Genomic DNA, 11,892 nt, shown 5'->3' with positions numbered 1-11,892 from the left:
AACATAACACCCCTTCCTTCTAACAACACAAATTAGTTTGCTTTGAAAAATTATTAAAAATGAAACTTATCACATGCATTTTTTTGTTTGTAAGCCATATATTAATCTACAATTTGGTGCTAACGAAAATTTAGATTTATCAACATGAATGACTAGGAAACTGGGTCTTTGTGATTTTGCCTTCATGTTATTCAGGATTAGTCAGTGGTGTGTGTGTGTGTGTGTGTGTGTGTGCACACTGGGGTGGGGGACAACCCTATGTATTGTGAATGGGAAGATATTTAATATAGAGAATTAGTTTCACACAACCATTGGAAGAGCTGGGGAAGCACTGGTTAAGAAGGCAACATTAGGAGAACTGGAGGGACAGTGATGACAGGGAAACCGTTACTGATGATGTCAGCAGCTGTCCACAGACCTAGAGCCAAGGGAAGACATCAGTGAATTGCTCAGCTCCCCATCCAAGGTTCTTACAAGAGAAAAATACATTCTCCTTTTCTTTATCTTCCAAATCTCACATGAGTTCCTTTTCCTGACAGATTTAACCCGGACTCCTATTGGAAAGAGATTCATGAAAACGTCATTATAGTTTTCTCTTCTGTGACCTAGAGAAGAATACAGAAAGGGAAACTAAAAGAAGATGGGGTGCCTGAGGTTTAGATAGTTTGAAATGAGCTGGTGGAAGAGAATCAGCCTGTCTACATCTCTGATCTGCTACTGTCTCCTCAATCTTTAGATCCATTTCCAACACAAACCCTACAGTGCCCTCCTTAGGGATACTTGAAAGCCTGCTTGCATTTTACTTCTTTCAAAACAAGTGAATTAGAAGTCCCTCTCCTCCTCTTCTGCAAAATTGCACAAGGCAACTATGGGAGATAAGTAAGATTTTTCTAGAATCACATGAGGGCCCCCAAACTAAAACAATATGAAACTCTTCTATTGAATATGGCTGCTTCAAATTGAATGTGTCTCTCAGATGATGAGACAACTTCTTAGAGGAAGATGTATTTGAAAATAATTACTATTCATCATTCTCATCTAACAGAACTATTTTCTGGCCCCACCTGGGTTTCCAACCTTAGAAACTACTACTCTGTCCTTGCAGAGGAATTACTAAGGTAGTAGGAGTTTCATTTATTTGCTTTTCTGTGTATCTGAATATCCTGACAATCTAATCTCCAGAGAGTTCTAGTAACCAGGCAACACAAGTCATGCTCCAATTGTGAAGTCCTCAATCCACTTTTACTGTGCTATTCTAATTCAAAACAAGAATACCAAGGGTAGACTGCAGAAATTAGATTTGGATGTTTATTACTACGAGCAGATAATTGGGTCCTGTCCCTCTTATTACTGATTAGAAATTCTGAGATAAGTGTTTTTAAAAAGACTAGAACAACAAATCTCACCTAAGAATAAGATCAAAGCAGTAACCTGTTTTTCTTACAGAAATAAGAAAGTAGAAAGAGAAGGCTTTGGTCTGACAACAGTTTATTTTAACCCAGACACTTTCTCCATTTGTGATTTAGTCTCACTTGAGTTTTCAGAAATATTGCCAATTCGGATGGGTTTCCTGGGCGGGGACTTAATGGACAAGGTTAAACACAGCTGTTCTGGTGCCTGAAATCCTTAAGAGTCTGGCAGCATCTGAGCTAGTAAAATAAACTCAAAAAGGACTGTCTGCCCCAGTGGTTCTAAAGACAAAATGAGCATAAATGAACATGGAGTCAACCTGTCTCTGGGCCAAGGTCAGAGGCAACCCAAGGACATCAATTTACAGCAGAAGAACACTCTGTACCATTTACTATGAGACAGTAGAAAATTGGACATTTTGGTGTTTAATCATCAGCCTATAACAAAGGAAAGTGTTTCAGATTAGTACTGTCTATATCAGTAATTTTTTATATAATAAATTGCTTCATTTACTAGGAATTTGGCTATCAGGTTACAGATGATAAAAATGGCACTCAAATACAAGATCAAATCACATTTAAAATTCCTTTCTATTAGCTAAAACACAGTCTTAACTGCCCAGGTTAAAGCATTAATGGTTTTCCCAAACAGTGCCTCTGTATCTCTAGTGATTTACAAAGTACTTTTATTCACGTCATCTCATTGCAGTGGTGTGTACACCCTTATTACACAGATGGGTCAAACTAAAAGTAGTTTCATTTGTTAGTTTTAAGTATCTTCCTTCCCCCTCTGGGCTGCATTAGTTTCCGTGTAGCCTGACAGGCGTATTGTCATTTGGCTCTTCCAGGTAAATGACACCTCAAGAGAAGTCAAAGGACTAGAACTATCTTCATTCAAACAATTTAGACAACTTAGACAAGAGTCTATCAATGTCCTTGGGTTTCAGCTTATTCATACATATGCTCTAAATGCTATAATCCTCACTGACTAATAACAAATGATAAGAAAGAGAAGGCATGGATGTGGGACTTAAATACACAGCGGTAGGAATATAAATGAGCATGACTTTTTGTTAGCATTACACAATAAAATTTAAAATGTATATACATTTTATACAAAATTCTATATCTGAGAGTCTATTCAATTAATTATAAACATATGCAAAGATATACAAAGATAATCATCATAATTAGAAACAAGCATAATGACTGCTAAGATTAAACTAGTTAAAACAGATATGGAATATTCATGCAAAAAAACTATGCATCTACTAAAAAAAATCATATAGATTTATATTGGGTCACCAGGAAAGTCATGACACATGTTTACATAGAAAAATACGTCATGACTTTCCCAACAATCTAATATTTGTTCACTGGAGTAGAAGCCCCGTGACATGATTTTGAGACAAAAAGAATTACCAAACAGTATGATTGGAATAATCCTATTTATGTGTAAATCAAATAAATCCCAGATCCACTGTGGTTCAATCTCAGCACAGTGTCACAGTCACAGAAACAGCCCAGCAAACAAAAGGCATTACAAAGTAATTTCAATCTTTGCTCTCAATTTTCAAAAAAAAAAAAAAAAATTAGAGAGCATACAATTCCTAACCCACAATACCACATCTTAAAATATCCTCTGTATACCAGTTGTTTCATCTTACTCTCTAACTCTTACATTATAATAGCTCCTAAAGGATCTTTCTTTCCGATATCCTTTTCCACTCTCAACCAAAAACTTCACAATAAACCAATTAACCAACTACTTCTCTTGTGTTCCTCCATCTCTTTTGTTTTTTCTTTACTGATTAAAAATCTGAATGATCAGATAGAGAAGGAAGAAAATGTTAAGCAAACAAAATTTTCTTCACAGGGAGTTGGAGAAAAACAGATTGACTATGCATATACTGCGTTGTCTTAACCTTGTAGCAAATATACAACTATTATACTCATCTCTCCTGTGTGTATATATAAAACTGTCTGCAAGATGTTGACAAAATTCTTGACAATTATCTCAGTTGGGATTTCCCAGTGAATTTTGCATTTACCTTTATATCTCTCCATATATCTCTGAATTATTCATGATGAACACGTTTTGTTCTAGTTTGAGATGAGATATAATCTCATATCATCATGTAAAAAAAAAAGGAGGTTGTGATGATGTTCACAAGGAATAATAGATGTGAAAAAACACATAATTTAAGTACAAAATATATGTATTTCCAATAAATAACAGTTGAACTGCCTCAACAGTCTGTTTTTAACATCAATAGCCTCCTTTATTTTGGAAATTATTTTAATATAACCCACATGTTAGAGTTGGTTAGTTTCTTATCAACGGTTGAACACTCCCCTATGTTGTTTGATTTGTTATTTTACTACCTGCTTAATTCATGAGCCCTCTGGGTTGTGACTAGTATAGTATTTAATGACTTGCAAAAATATGTTAAACATTTCAAACATTGTAATCTTTTTCATTCATTTCCTCTGGAAGCCATCATTTTAAAGGTATCTTTGGTGAAGAAGGAGTTAGTGTAAGTGTATTTGTATCTGTTTTGATCTCTCCACCCTCACATGTCACTGTACCACTTCCTGAATACAGTATATAGCATTTACTTATTTTTATGATACATGAACAAGACAAATTTCTCTCAAAGTCAAAATGCCTGCCTATACAGATCCCAATATTCTGACTCATGAATCTTTTCTTAACTGGGGGAATTCTAGAGAGAAGTTAGCGACATGTTACTAGAGGAGTCAGTCACACAACTCCTGAAAGAAAGTGCCAAAGGACAAGTGCTCATGGTTCCTGAGAAAGGAGATTTTTTGTTACTCAGACTCCCTATCTAGAGAAGCAAAATGGCACCCTGGCTTAAGGCTGGAAATTCCATCTTGCAAATATCAAAAGGGACAGTTTGCCACCTAACTATATTTAACACCTCAGTGTTCCTTCAACATTATAATGAAGTAACTAGACCAAACCTAGTCATAGACAACTTAAAGCAGGTCTCTTTGCAAGGAGAAAAGAAATAACTGCTGTCCAAAAATCTGAAAGGACCCTGAAAATTGAAAATGTAATTGGAAGCAGGCTTTAATAGGTTAGCTATAGAACAGAACATTCAGAGAGGAGAAATACCCAAAGTAAGTGAAAAATGAAGAAATTTTTGCCCCACAAACTTGGTTATCAGGGTAAGACCATATATTTCAGTGATATTATGTAAATGTTAAGTGACATTTAAATAAACATGTCAGAGAAGATCTGTTTGTTTTCTTTTTATTCTATAGAAGCTTATCTTTTTGTTCTTCAGTTACTTGAATAGCTCCCAGTTTTGTAACATGGGTAATTAACCCTCATTGAACTAAAATGGCAGTAATGGTGTCCCTTTATTTCTCACTTTTTAGAATGACCTGGGAAATATTGCTTCATTTTCTAATAGGAAATAGATCAACTTGCACAGAAGTGTAGGCTCTATCACTCCTGAAGGACAAGCTCAATGGAATCGTCATTTCCCCAGGGAAGCCTTTCCTGACTTTCCTCATTAAATGATTCTCCTTTTATGTAATTTTACCTATACTACTTCAGCATAGCCTTATCACAGTTGTGACTTTACATCTACATTGCTATTCTTTGTTAAATATTTCAGTTCTACTCTATATCTTAAGCAACATAGTGGCAATTAAACTATTTAATTTCTACAATGCAATAGACACTAGAATGGTTTTGGACACATCCTTTTTGGGAAGGCCTATCCCAGGAACTGATTGGTTATTTAGCAAAAGAAACCATCTCTTTGAATGGCAACAATAAGGGCCTCTAATTTATTATGGAAGCTATCTCAATTGAGCAAGAGAAAGGAAATGACCTTCCTTAAACAAACCATAGAAGTCTGGAAAGGACTCTGGCAAAGTAAAGAGTTTCACCAAGCCCCACCATCATGTTCCTGAGAGTATACAGTGTCTACCAATAAGAGGAGGCAACATTCTAGAATCAAACCAATACATAAATGGGGCTTCAGCTCTCTGCCTGCCTTCCTTACTAAGGGAACATAATAGTTTCTGGTCACTCACTCCAGAGGGGCCTCAAATCCAGTCGTTAATACCTATTGTATTTACTCCTACCTTTCATTCACAGAGTGAGCTTGCCCTGTGGGAGATTAGCACCACATGAAAATCACCAGGTGAAGGAATTATCATCCTTAAAACTCAAAGGGCCCTAGTCAGTTGGCTATTACCTTGTGCCTGAATACAAGGCAGACTATCTTCACTTGACAATTTCTGGACTATACCCTGACACCTTTGACTACCTTAGGAAAAGGTAGCCTCTATCCCTGTATTTCCAGCAATACTAGTCTCTACTAGGAGTTGTTTTTTTCCCCTTTACCACCATTGTGCACCATGTGACTCGGAACCAGACTGAATTTTCCTCTTGCTAACACACCTCATTGATGCCAGGAATCAAGACAAGGATGACATTAAAGCTGAAAGGACAGACTGAATGTCTTGACTTTCTGTTGTTATAGCCATGTAGGGACTTGAGTACCACACCCTAGGAACTTCCAGTGCAAGTTATTTCCACCTAAAACTAGGTAGAGAAATACTGTTGTTATGTAATAAAGACCAAAAGATAACTAATCCATTAAGCTCAGTTTACCTCTCATCAGTGCCACCAAGAATTCTCAATCCTGTCTACCAAAAATAAAGATTGAATTGCATCATTCTGCATTTTAAAATATCTGTGGTCCTAATTACTCATGTAATCAAATTCAAATTATCTTTATATCCTTGTCTCATGGTCCTTTATGCATCCTTGAATTTGTGTTAGCCACAGCAATTCTTAAAATTTCTTCTTAGATAGTTTAAGTGTAATGCATACTCAAAAATTCAAGTAATATAAATGGGACAAAGAAAACATATTGTTTCCATATTCTATTTCCACCTCTTTTCCTTTAGAAGTAAACTGTTGAGTGCTTTGGGATGTAGTCTTTTGGATATCTCTACATAAAATTTTATGTTTTGGAGTTATATCATAACTTACCAAACCAACTAATGCACACAAATTTTAAAAAGTACATAGAAAGAGAGACATTCAGAGAAAGCAATGTACATAGAGCATTTCTGGCCACTATTCTACTTAATGTACACATATCCCTGAGAGAACATGGGATGAGGCTGGGATTCTGCTTTCCCTGAGGAGAGAGCTGTTTCCACACCTGTATAGGATGAATATCTCGTGGAGTTGAGTATACGTCTAGTGTTCATGTATCTGTATTTGACTGAAATTAATTTTTGTCTTCTGAATTTGATTCAGGACTAAATTTACTCATTGGATATGACACCATTGGACATATAAATACATTTTTCTTAAAATAATGAGAGCATAATACAGTGTTTTGCAAGGTTTTACAAGCTTGCAAACGTTTTCAAGATTTTATGTGTCTCATTATTTTTAACCCTTGCCCAATATGCTATTGTTTAGATACACCATAGTTCACTTAAATTATCTCCTGTTGATGGGCATTTTACCTCCAGGTTTTCGTTATTATAGGTAACATACCAAATGTTCTTTCACACGAACTTTTACATTCTTACTTGGGGACAGTGGTATGCTACATCCCTGGATGTGAAAGTATTGGACCAAAAAGTAGACAATTTTGAATTTTTATAACCATTACCAAATGAATAAATAAAATGTATGTTCATTATTTTCTGAATCATATTTTAATTAGAGTTATTTATTGTAGAAATGTATGAAGAAGAAAACAAAAATTTTCATAATCACTAGCAAAGTTTACAATATAGAATTGAAATATATAAAGATCTAGAAAGAGCAACAGAAAAGCAGAGGCTTTAGCTCATCAGCAGGGACCACTTGCCTAGTCAGCAATGGAACTACCACCTAATATGCTACCTGTTCAGCTCGACCTCCACCACATTGGGAGCAGAGAGGTTTGGGTATAGTAACCAGACACCTGAAGACAGTGAGGTTTTGGAAGAATTCTCTCCCCACAATCCCCCAGGAGCAAAAAGAGAGAAATGCCCCTCTGAAAACCTCAACTCCAAACCCCCACTGTGGATTCCACACTCCTATCCACAGTAGAGGAAGGAAACTAGCATAGAGTTAATTCACATCTTAGGGAAGCACATGAGCACACAGTTAAAGAAGCATACTCCAAAGGAGTAGGAAGAAGTGAGTATATCACCAGATGACTAGAAATCAAAGCAGCATCTCAAGAAATAGGAGAAAATAAGGAAACACCCCCTCCCAAAGGAACATAGTAGCTCCTCACCAATAATGAATAAAATACAACAGATCATATAAATGTCAAAAAAAAAAAAGAATTCAGAATATTCATTGTAACAAAACTCAATGAGATGCAAGAGAAAACAGACAGCCAGCTCCAGAAGATGAGAAAAATTCTTCAGGAATGTCATAAAGAGATAGACATCATGAAAAAGAATTAAACAGAACTTGTGGAGATAAAGAATACAATACAGGGACTAGCAGTTGGCGTAATGGCCATGTCGCTGGACTCCCATGTGGTGGACCATGGTTTGAGTCCCAGACATGGTGGCTTAAACTCACACCGGGCACATGTGCGTGCATGCCCAAGATTGCAAGAGGAGAATAGAGGACAAGAGATTGCCGTGTGGCCATCCTCCCTGGGGGCGATTTCTCGCTTTCTGTCTTGCTGTCTCTCTCTTTCTGGTGAGTGCACGCACCCTAGAGAAAAAAACCTCTCAAAAAAAAATATATATATTACATTACAGAAAATGGGAACCTCCCTTGAACATATCAGTAGCAGATTAGACCATGAAAAAGAAAAATCATCTCTGACCTTGAAGACAAAAATCTTCAAAAAAAAAAAAATAGAAGAATTACCATAAAAAATCAGGACAACATGTGGGAAATCCTAGACACCATTAAATGGCTGAATATCCACATAATAGGTATTCTAGAGGCAAAGACACAGGTAAAAGCATAGATAACCTCTTCCACTAAATATTAGCTGAAAACTTTCCAAATTCAGAAAGATATATAAACATTCAAATGCAGGAAATACAAAGGACACCAAATAGATATAACATAATACACTGCAAAGCATTTCATAGCCAAATTGGTAAAAAATAAAAGACAAATAGTCTAAAAATGGCAAGAGAAAAATGCCAAATTACAAAGGTTTCCCCATTATACTAACATCAGACCTCTCAACTGAAACAATGCAGGCAAGGAAAAATGAGAAGACACATTTAAAACTCTGAAAGAAAATCAATGTCAAGAGTATTATGCCTGATAAGATTATACTTCAAATGGGAAGGGGGAAATAAAATCATTCCCAAATAAAAAAGTGCTGAAATAATTCACTTAAACTAAACTAGCTTTTTAGGAATTACATAAGGGAATACTACACCAGGAAAAATAAGGGAGATAAATAGAAGCAAGAAAGCATGAATCAATTAGAAGATGAAAAAATAAAAAGAGTAGCTAAAGGATAGGGTTAAGTCCACACAAATTGATAACGACATTGAATTTCAGGATTAAAATCCCCAAATAAAAGGTTAGGAATTGATATTCAACTAGTTTACACACAAGCAGGTTTAAATACAAATTCACCAATTATTTGACATACGATTTTCTCCATGGGTTTCATGTTGCATTTATATATTATTATAACCATGATTCCTAGGCTAAAACTAGATAACAGAAGAAAAGTAAAAAATGTTATAAGTAGTTGAGTCTTTCTGTAGAATGAATTTAAAGAAAGCTAAAATCAAGAACCGTGTAAAGCCTATAAATCATCAAATCACTAATTACACCATCATCTCTTTTAAACATCTCTTTCTAATTTTGTTTTGCTTTAGCTTTTTTGAGAACTTATTTCTTTATGCATAGTACCAGTACTAAGGTCTTACAAGGACTCAGGGTGCGTGAGTAAATGTTTTTTCTGTCTCTTCCTAATTAGCTATTGTTATGTACAACTTTATTTCTAATTGGACCAATGATTGATTATCTTTGTTTTCAAAAATCCATCCTCATTAATTTATGAGACTTTGTTGTCTGATTCTTAGACACTTTTTTCTTTCTTTCTTCTTCTAAGAGGCTTTTGCCTTGGGGCTCATGTGCTCACTGGAGAGACAGAGACAGTGAGATGGAAAGTGAGAAATCACTCCACAGGGAAATGGCCATTCCACAATCCCTTCTCCTCTAAAGATCTTGAGCATGCACACACTCATGCCTGGGGTGAATTTCAAGCTACTAGGTCTGGCACTCCAACTAGAGTTGGCCATTTGGGAGTCCAGTGATGGAATCACTATGCCATCTGCTGACCCTCACTTTGATTTCTTTAGAACTGTATTCCCTTGTAAAAAAACAACATTGGCAATTCATCATGTACTTCCAAAATAACCAGCAGAGTGAATTTTGAATGTTTACAGCAATGTAATAGTAAATGTGGAAGGTGGTAAATATGTTTATATCCTTGATTTGTTTATTAAATACTATATACATACTTTTAAAAACCATACTGTACTCAAGGCCAGCAGATGGAGTGGTGATTAAGGCACTGGACTCCCATATGGCTGACTACAGTTCAAGTCCTGGACCTGGTGGCTTGAAAATCAGGCATGCGTGCATGCCTGCCCAAAATCACAGAAAGAGAATGAAAGAGAAGGGATTGTGGCATAGCCATCCCTGTGAGGGGTGATTTCTTACTTTCCCTCTCACTGTCACTCTCTGGTGAGCACATGTGCCCTATGGCAAAAGCCTAAAAAATAAAATAAAAAACAGCACTGTACTCCACAAAGATGTGATACATCATAAGTGGTTTTACATTTTAAATGGGTTCCCCATCCTGCTCCCATGATTTTTTTGATTATTTATTTATTGTAATGTATGATTTACATATAATCATTATTCGTCTTTGTATTTTATTGTTGATACATAGATTTACATTTATTGTTATTATTTAGTTGTATATGTCTTCCCAATAAACTGTGAGCTTCCTGAAGGAAGAGAGTATGATTAAACATTTGCTAAATCCCTATTGCTGATACATGATTGAAGCTTACTGAATGATAGATGAATTAATTTAGAAAAATTTTTATGTTTACTTTTTTCTTTTTTTCCATGAGCAAAAGAGAAAAAGAAAAAAGAGAGACAGGGTCTTCATGCTGCAATCCACCCCAGCCTCAGTCATGAAGGACACATACTGCCATATGCTCCGGATGTATCCCAAATGAGAACCTTTGTATGTGGGTCAGCCTTACAGAGCATGGAATTACCATTGTGCCAATATCTAGACCCAATTTAAAAAAAAATTATTTAAATGCCATTAGTAAAGATCCATCTTTTCTTAGTTTTATTTTTTTCTTTTTTTGGAGAGGTTTTTGCTATAAGGCACATGTGCTCGCCAGAAAGACAGAGAGAGAGACAGAGAGACAGAAAGCGAGAAATCACTCCCCGGGGGGGATGGCCACGCCACAATCCCTTCTCCTCCATTCTCCTCTCGGGATCTTGGGCATGCAGGGACATGTGCCTGGCGTGAGTTTAAGCCACCGGTTCTAGTACTTAAACCGCAGTTGACTACATGGGAGTCCAGTGACATAGCCATTACACTAACTGCTGGTCCCATCTTTTCTTAGTTTTAATGTAAGCCTGAATGTTAGGAATTTTATGTGTTTATTGATACAAATGATAATGTTAAGCATTTACTTTATTTGTTAAGCATTTACTATAAACTAGATATGTATGTGGTTCCTTTAGTCGGGAATTGAAACAGAAACATAAATAACAATATATATGAAGATAAGGGTCACAAAATTGTCAAAAAGACATTAAATATCAAAGGCATGGGAATCAGAGGAAGCCAAAGAATATTTCTAGAGAATAATATAAGCTTGAAATGATAGTGGCTTGCTGATAAACCAGCTCTCTGAGAGGAAGGAATTAATTTATTGCATATATCAGTTTCTGTGGCCAAAGTTAAGCTACGCATACATTCAACAATCAGCTCTCTTAAGCCTGTACAAACCTTCTCCAGTTTACCATTAAATCAGAGCATGCTGGTGAACCTTTTGAAAACTCCCTTTCTCCTAGCACCGTGATCTCCGAAAATCACCTCTTCAATGCACTCTACAGGTGAAACAAAGTGTTCTTTGGAAGTTTGAGCAAGAGGTTGGGATCACTAAGAACAATTTCTTTACTCAGACATGCAGAAAACTCCATTTTGTTTTACATGCTTCATATCTGATTCTGCTGACTCTCAAGGGATCCCTGCCATCCTTGAAGGTCTTTTTTCCCTTTGATATGACCTAAGTTGCTGCATTCCTCACCAGCTTCCAATCCAGTTTTACTAAAAGACCTAGAAATCTTTCAGAGAGATAAGGGAAACAAGTGGAGATTGAATATTGTAAGATCTAACTCAAAGTTCATATCCCCTGAGGCTTTAATGTGTGTATTTAGACATCAAGCTGACAGCGGGAA

The 11,892-nt window shown here is 36.1% G+C and overlaps 1 long non-coding RNA gene across 2 annotated transcripts in view; it reads left to right on the top strand.

The window, feature by feature from the left end:
* LOC102496259 (uncharacterized) overlaps positions 1–1,090 on the top strand; it is a 14,846-nt gene extending 13,756 nt beyond the window's left edge. For both annotated transcript variants that reach the window (XR_337103.2, XR_003547521.1), the window contains exon 4: positions 540–1,090. This is a non-coding gene — a long non-coding RNA (uncharacterized LOC102496259). The remainder of the gene's footprint in view (positions 1–539) is intronic.
* The last annotated feature ends 10,802 nt before the right edge of the window (positions 1,091–11,892 follow it).

Source organism: Tupaia chinensis, unplaced genomic scaffold, assembly GCF_000334495.1.
Source record: "Tupaia chinensis unplaced genomic scaffold, TupChi_1.0 Scaffold144262_1, whole genome shotgun sequence".
Taxonomy (NCBI): Eukaryota; Metazoa; Chordata; class Mammalia; order Scandentia; family Tupaiidae; genus Tupaia; species Tupaia belangeri.
This window is presented reverse-complemented; position numbering and strand designations above follow the sequence as displayed.